This window comes from Glycine max, chromosome 17 (assembly GCF_000004515.6).
Source record: "Glycine max cultivar Williams 82 chromosome 17, Glycine_max_v4.0, whole genome shotgun sequence".
In the NCBI taxonomy this organism is placed as follows: Eukaryota; Viridiplantae; Streptophyta; class Magnoliopsida; order Fabales; family Fabaceae; genus Glycine; species Glycine max.
In genome coordinates, this window is record NC_038253.2 from 19,537,671 (window position 1) to 19,544,954 (window position 7,284).

A 7,284-nucleotide genomic window follows, 5' to 3' on the forward strand; every position below is an offset into this window, starting at 1 on the left:
CGATCATGCCGTAACCACATTGGAAACCAAAAAGAGGTAAAATAATAATATAATTATAAAAAATATCTTTTAGTAAAATAAATAAAAAAATCAATCGGACATTTTTCTTTGGGATTTCTCTTTCTAAATCGAATCGACTAATAACCAAAGTGAAACTAAGGCTAAAATCAATTCATAAACCAAACTTTTGTCATCGCCTAAAAAAGCCATTTTCAAAGGTCCAACGCCTAGAAATGCTCTTTTCCGCTTTTATTGGTTAAATGTAGATTTCTAAAAAAGCTTAAAATCAATATGTAACTTTGTTACCTCTTTCAAAAATAAAGAAATCATTAATGGTCCAATGCCTTAATGTTTTCTCACTTTTCAAAAGAATCGAAAGATTGTCTAATGGTCCAACGCCTTAAATGACCTTTCATTCAATAAAAACATATCTTGCAAAAAAGGATAAAAAATAATTTAACCAAAATGCTTTGTTCATAAAAGAACTACGTAGGTCTGATTTTCTCATCACAATTGAGGAATACGTAGGAGCAAAGGGAAACATCCTTGTCGACCACAAAAAGATAAAAATATAAAAAGGCATAAAAAGACATAAGAACGTAAAAAGGGAAGGTAACATAAATTGAAGTCATATTTGCACATTTGATTAAAGGCTCTCGTCCCTTGTGACGGACGCGTGGGGTGCTAATACCTTCCCCGTGCGTAAATACAACTCCCGAACCTTTCACTTAAAGTTCGTAGACCACGTCTTTTTCGGTTTTTCCGATGTTTTCCTCGAAAAAACGTTGGTGGCGACTCCGCGCACATTCCTTTCTTGGAACATGCACCCGCGAGTCACGCATCGCGCTCCCGCCGAAGGGTAGGTTGTGACAATATACCTAGAGCACAAAAATATAGAGACAAGAGACAAAAGAACGTCGAAACAAAACCGGAAAAAAAACAATGAATAGACAGGACAAACAAAAACAAGTTGAACAAAGAGATGGCTCGAACAAAGACAGCAGAAAATAGAATATGAAAAAAAAGAAAAACAAATGAAAAGGATAAATAGAACTTGTATCAAGAGCTGAAGCTTTGATAGCAGATGATATGATTCTGGTTACAGATTGTTTGATGACAGGTGTAAGGCTCCACTTCCAGCAATAAAAGATAAGCTAAAGGTAGATGCCACAAGGGTGATGGATAACCCCTGATAAGTCCGAACAGGTTCATCCTGGAATCTAGAGAATACTCTCACAATACACAAGTATTTTTCTGAAAATTCAAGTCCCCATTCCATTGTAATCTTTGTGCACATATATGCAGACAAGCTTTAATTATTCTAAAAGCACCATTAACTGCAATTATGAAGGCAACCGACCTTTAATTATTCTAAATGCACTTTAATTCCTAGTGGTGCAAATAAAAAGACACCTAGACTATCAACCACTAAAATAAATAAAAAATGAAAATAAAATAAAAGAAATATAACTTTATTTAAATATAAAAAAGAAGAAAGTAAGAAACAACACCCTTGAGCTCATGGGTCTTCAATAATAATCATGCACTAAAATAATTTTGGTTCAATGTCCTTCACCACATGTGCAACTTCAAGAATTTTTGCTACCACTTGTTGTAGGGTCTCATCTGGCTTTGAACTGGTCATCTGTCCTCCTAGTCCTTGTGCTGATCCTGGAGCTCCATTGTCCTCGTAAAAAGTTACGTGCCAAAACAAAACAAAAACATAGCCCTAAACCATTTTTTATTAATAATAACTTTATTTGTTTCTTTACTAGTATTTTAATGCATACAATAATGTGTGGGTAACTTTCATATTTTATTAATACTTTTAAATTTTAAAAAAGAAATAAATACAAAAATAATGTACTTTAATATTTAAATGAAAACATTTAAACAATAATAATATACTTTTCAATTTATTAATTGTTGTTTATTATAATTTAAAATAAGATAAAAAAAAACCCATTTAAAATAGTACTAAATAAGAAGAAGTTTAAAGTTTTGTAAAGTTAAGAATTTGTTATTATTTCAATATATTTTAAATGAATAAAAATAATATAGACAAGAATATATTTAAATTCTTTTTTTGTTTTTAGTTCTTACAAATTATTTTTGTTTTGTTTTTAGTCCTTAAAATAGTTTAGATGACATTTTCAACAATAAAAAACGCTATCTAAAGCACTATAAAGACGAAAAATGAAACAAACTTAATTTGTAATGACTAAAAATTAGTTTTAATTATTAAATTATTAAATGTCCTTACTCAAATATTTTGTAATAGTTTTTAACCTCCAAAAATACAAAATGTTATAAAAAAATTAAAATATGAATGTCAGTTAATCATTTAACAGTTATATTTGACAACAAGGAGTTGTAGAAAAAAAATATTTGATAACAAGGATTAAAAGGTGTAACCGAAAAAATCTTTAGAAATATTGACTGAGCAGACATTTGTTCAAGGATTAGTTAACCTTATTCCGAGTTTATAACCTACTACAAAAAAATTATAGAACATGAACCAATAAACTATACTACGAAGTAATGATAGAAACACATAGTTTACTTGCAAGAAAGTCCCTTAGGTAGATTTGCATAGAAACATGCAATACATATAGGCTTGTTGTATATTAAGTTATTAGTCCCACATCAAGTAAAAAAAATCTAAACATAATGTGGGCCACTGACATCAAATCAGTTTAGGCCAAGCCTATTTTTGGGCCCAAAAACCTCTTTTGCCCTCTCAAGTGACTTTGGGCTCTCAATGGACTTAGAAATCAACTTAGTTTTAGAAAATTTTGCTTTCACTTTAGAAGTAGCAACACTATGAATATGCAAAGAGAGGGTTCAAGAGCTTTTCTTTCCTTTCTGATGTAATCCTACCCCCCAAGGACATTGGATAAAAGACTCCAAGAAGATTGAGCCAGAGATGCAAGAGAAGGCCCTAGGGTTCTCATGGGCCTTAGGGTTCTCATGGGCCTTAGGGTAGATTTTGGGTCCATGGGCTTAGTATGAGCCCACTTATCTCTGTACATATTAGATTAGGATTTCATTATTTTTGGGCCTTGTATTTAGGGCTCCATAATGTAGGTAGGGTATCCTAGAAATGTAGGATTTTTCAGCCCTTGTATTTTAGGGCACCTAGACTAGTTTTTGCATTAGGGGTAGTTTTATAATTTCACATGCATTAAGTGAATATTTGATGTGTGTGTTGGGAAATAAATTTAATTTAATTGGGAGAAGTCGAATCCAATTAAATTTTACAGGGGGATGGGAGCATTTGCTTGCTACACCCCATTGCCACATCATATAGTCACACTTTGTGCATGTCCTTCATGCTTTACATGCCTCATGACACCTAAGCACACTTAGTGGAGAATCTTGGACTTGATATTGGATTAGTGGGCTAAAATATAGCTAAAATTCACTAATCATAATTACTCCAAAATTTGGCTCCAGAAATTCAATTTCTAATTCAAGTGAAATTTGAATAGAAATTCAAATTTCCCTTCAATTTTGTGTGAAACTTAGGATATAAATAGAGGCTATGTGTGTGCATTTTTTTCAACTTTGATCATTTGAGAATTACACTTCAAAGTTCAGATCTCATTTGAGGCACAAAATTTCGTGCTCCTTCTCTCCCTCTCAATCCACTCATCTTCTCCTACCTTCAAGCTTGTTCTTATGGTGGTGAACTTGTTCTTGACTCATCTTCTCCTTGAAGTGGCCTCTCCAATCATATTTCTTCCTTCTTCATTTCACTGCCATTGATCTTCAAGAAGCAAAGGACTCCATTGATGAAGAATATCCAAGGCCTACAAGCTCCACATGGAGCTACGTCACTGAGAGAAAATTAAAGTGTAGGGTGAGATCGAGGGTTTATGAAAAGAGGGAAAAACTTTGCTCTTTGTTGTTGTTCATCTTGAACAATTTAGGGAAGATTGAAGGGTGCTTCTTTTGTATCTCAATTTGTAATTGTTCCGCCCTTGTACTACTTGTTATTATGGATGCGAAATCTTATCGGCAAGTGTATCGAGTCATGCAAGTAATAATAAAACATTAAGAAATCGAGTATCGAACTTAGGGAACTTGTTTCATTTAGTGAAGCATCATTCAATAAGCAGGCATTTGTATAAAAAGACAATGAACATGAATAAAACTATGGTGTTTGCTATTCCAATTACTAATTATAGAAAATATGAGCAAGTGGGTGTTAAAACAGATAATTAAAAGCGTTGGGTCCTCCTACTAAGTTACTTGATGCAATTAAAGGTTTTTCTCATGTTCATGTGTTCTATGCTGAGGACAACATTCCCAAACATCGATGTCTCGCATGAATAGGATAATTCTAATTAAACTTCGTTCTCGGATGTCTCGTCGAACTTAGCTTAACCAAACAACATTAGGGTCACAACATATAAAACTAAATTACCGCACTCCATGTCTAGACATATGATAACCTAGCCCGTTCTATCTAGTTCTAAGGATGCAGTACATTTTCCAATGCTAAAGCTACTAACTTTACATACAAATGGGTGATCAAGCCACAAGCATGCATAGATTAAGCACAGATAGAAACATTTAACACATAAAAACAACTTTAAATAGATAGGATAAGGATTTACATCAAGTTCTTAGCAAAATTCCCCAACAAGGGGTTTAGCCTTCCATCACAAGGCAACACCTTTCACAAGCAGGAAGTGGGTTTTAAGAGAAAATAACATATTACACAGTGGTGGGGATGTCTCCTCCACCTCTAGAAACCTAGAAATCACTCTTAAACCTAAGATCCTCCTAAAAGCTAAGTTTTTTGCTTCCTTGCTCTATTTTTCGCCTCTAATCTCTGTTCTTCACACTTTATCCACTAAGCTTTTTTTTTCATTTCAGGCATAAAAAAGGGCTTTCTGTCCTTGAAGGCGCACATAGCGACGTTTTCATGCTTAGCGTGAGTAAGTGATCTTTAGCTATGCGAGTCAGGCGCGCTAAGCGCCAGAAGAGATAAATGACTCACTGGGCAAGCTGGTTACGCGCTGGGCGCGTGCTTGTGTGGTAGATTCCCTTCAAGATTCCTCTTACTTGCTAAGTGGCTGATGCCTCGCTTAGCGGATGATACTCGCTAAGCGCATGTCCTAGGCTTAACGAGACACCTGTTATTGGACCTTCCAATTTTTCTCCTTTTTACTTGAAAATGAAGTGAAATTTACATTAATTCCATGCGGAGAGCCTCTACTGAGCAAAGATAAAACTAAACAAGAAAATATTTACAACCCTACAAAAAGAACCATAAATTGGGGAAAATATATACATTTTGGAAAACTTTTCTATACAAAAGTTAGTCGTATATGACGACTAACAGTAATCTTGGTTCATATTGGAGGTTCTCTCTCCCGTGGATGTAGGTCACATTGACTAGACCACGTAAATTGTTTTTGTTCTCTTTCCCCCTCTCTTTCTTGTTAATTTTGCTCTTTAATGTTTCAGTTTCTTTGCATTTAAATTTTTCTTATAATTGGTTTATTTTTTTTGCATAATTGTATTATTTGTTGCTTCATATTTTCTCTATGTTTGTTGTTTGTTTCTGCTAATTTTGCATTGCTAAAGGTGATTTTTTTTCTAGTTTATGCAATTTTTTGTGCCTATTTTGTTTTACTTTGTGGTTGTTGATTTTGGGCAGGAGATTTGCACTTCCTAATTGGTCACTCCAAGAAGGATTGTCCCAAGAAAAAGGTTAAAGAGTCCAGAAATTCGATTGATTCATTAGATGTTGTAGTTGCTTCGAATGGTTATGAGAGTGTGTGGGTGTTGGTGGCATCAACCTAGGAAACACAAAGGAATTGGGTTATGAATTCTGGATGTACATATCACATGTTGCCCTTGAAGGACTACATCGAAACCTTGGAGCTCAAAGAAGGTGGAGTGGTGCTTCTAGGAAAGAACAAATTGTGCAAGGTGCAAGGTATGGGTTCCATTCGGTTGAAGATGTTTGATAATCGTGAAATTCTATTGTAAGATGTGAGGTATGTTCCTGAACTTAAGAAAAACCTTTTGTCTATAAGCATGTTTGATGTTTTAGGTTATTTTACTAAAATAAAACATGGTATGCTTAAGATTTCTAGCGGTTCTTTAATACTTGTTAAGGGAACTAAGATGAATGGTTTGTACATTCTTGATTGTTCTATCGTTATTGCTCTTGCATCTATGGCTAGTCAGACACCGCATGATAAGATCAAGTTATGGCATTTGAGACTAGGGCACGTCAATGAAAGAGGTTTAGTGGAACTTGAAAAACAAAACTTGTTGAATGGTAACAAATTGGACAAACTAGAATATTGTGATCATTGCATATTGAGTAAATCACATAGAGTTAAATTTGGAACTAGTATGCATGTTTCTAGTAGGCCGTTTGAGTATGTTCATTGATTGTTTTCAGATGAATGGTTTGTACATTCTTGATTGTTCTATCGTTATTGCTCTTGCATCTATGGCTAGTCAGACACCGCATGATAAGATCAAGTTATGGCATTTGAGACTAGGGCACGTCAATGAAAGAGGTTTAGTGGAACTTGAAAAACAAAACTTGTTGAATGGTAACAAATTGGACAAACTAGAATATTGTGATCATTGCATATTGAGTAAATCACATAGAGTTAAATTTGGAACTAGTATGCATGTTTCTAGTAGGCCGTTTGAGTATGTTCATTGATTGTTTTCAGATGAATGGTTTGTACATTCTTGATTGTTCTATCGTTATTGCTCTTGCATCTATGGCTAGTCAAACATCGCATGATAAGATCAAGTTATGGCATTTGAGACTAGGGTACGTCAATGAAAGAGGTTTAGTGGAACTTGAAAAACAAAACTTGTTGAATGGTAACAAATTGGACAAACTATAATATTGTGATCATTGCATATTGGGTAAATCACATAGAGTTAAATTTGGAACTGGTATGCATGTTTCTAGTAGACCATTTGGGTATGTTCATTGGGATCTTTGGGGTCCTTCAAGGGTGAAGACACTTGGAGGGGGTTCCTATTTTCTCACCATAATTGATGATTTTTCTAAAAGAGTGTAGATTTATATTTTGAAAGGAAAATCTGAAACATATTAGAAATTTAAAATGACACACTCTTGTAGAAAATTAATTGGGAACTCAACTAAAAATTTTAAGGTCTGACTATGGCCTGAAGTTTGTTTTAGGGAAATTTATTGAGTTTTGCAGGAAACATGGTATCAAAAGGCATAGGATTGTGGCATAGACTCCTCGACAAAATGGTCTAGCTGAGAGG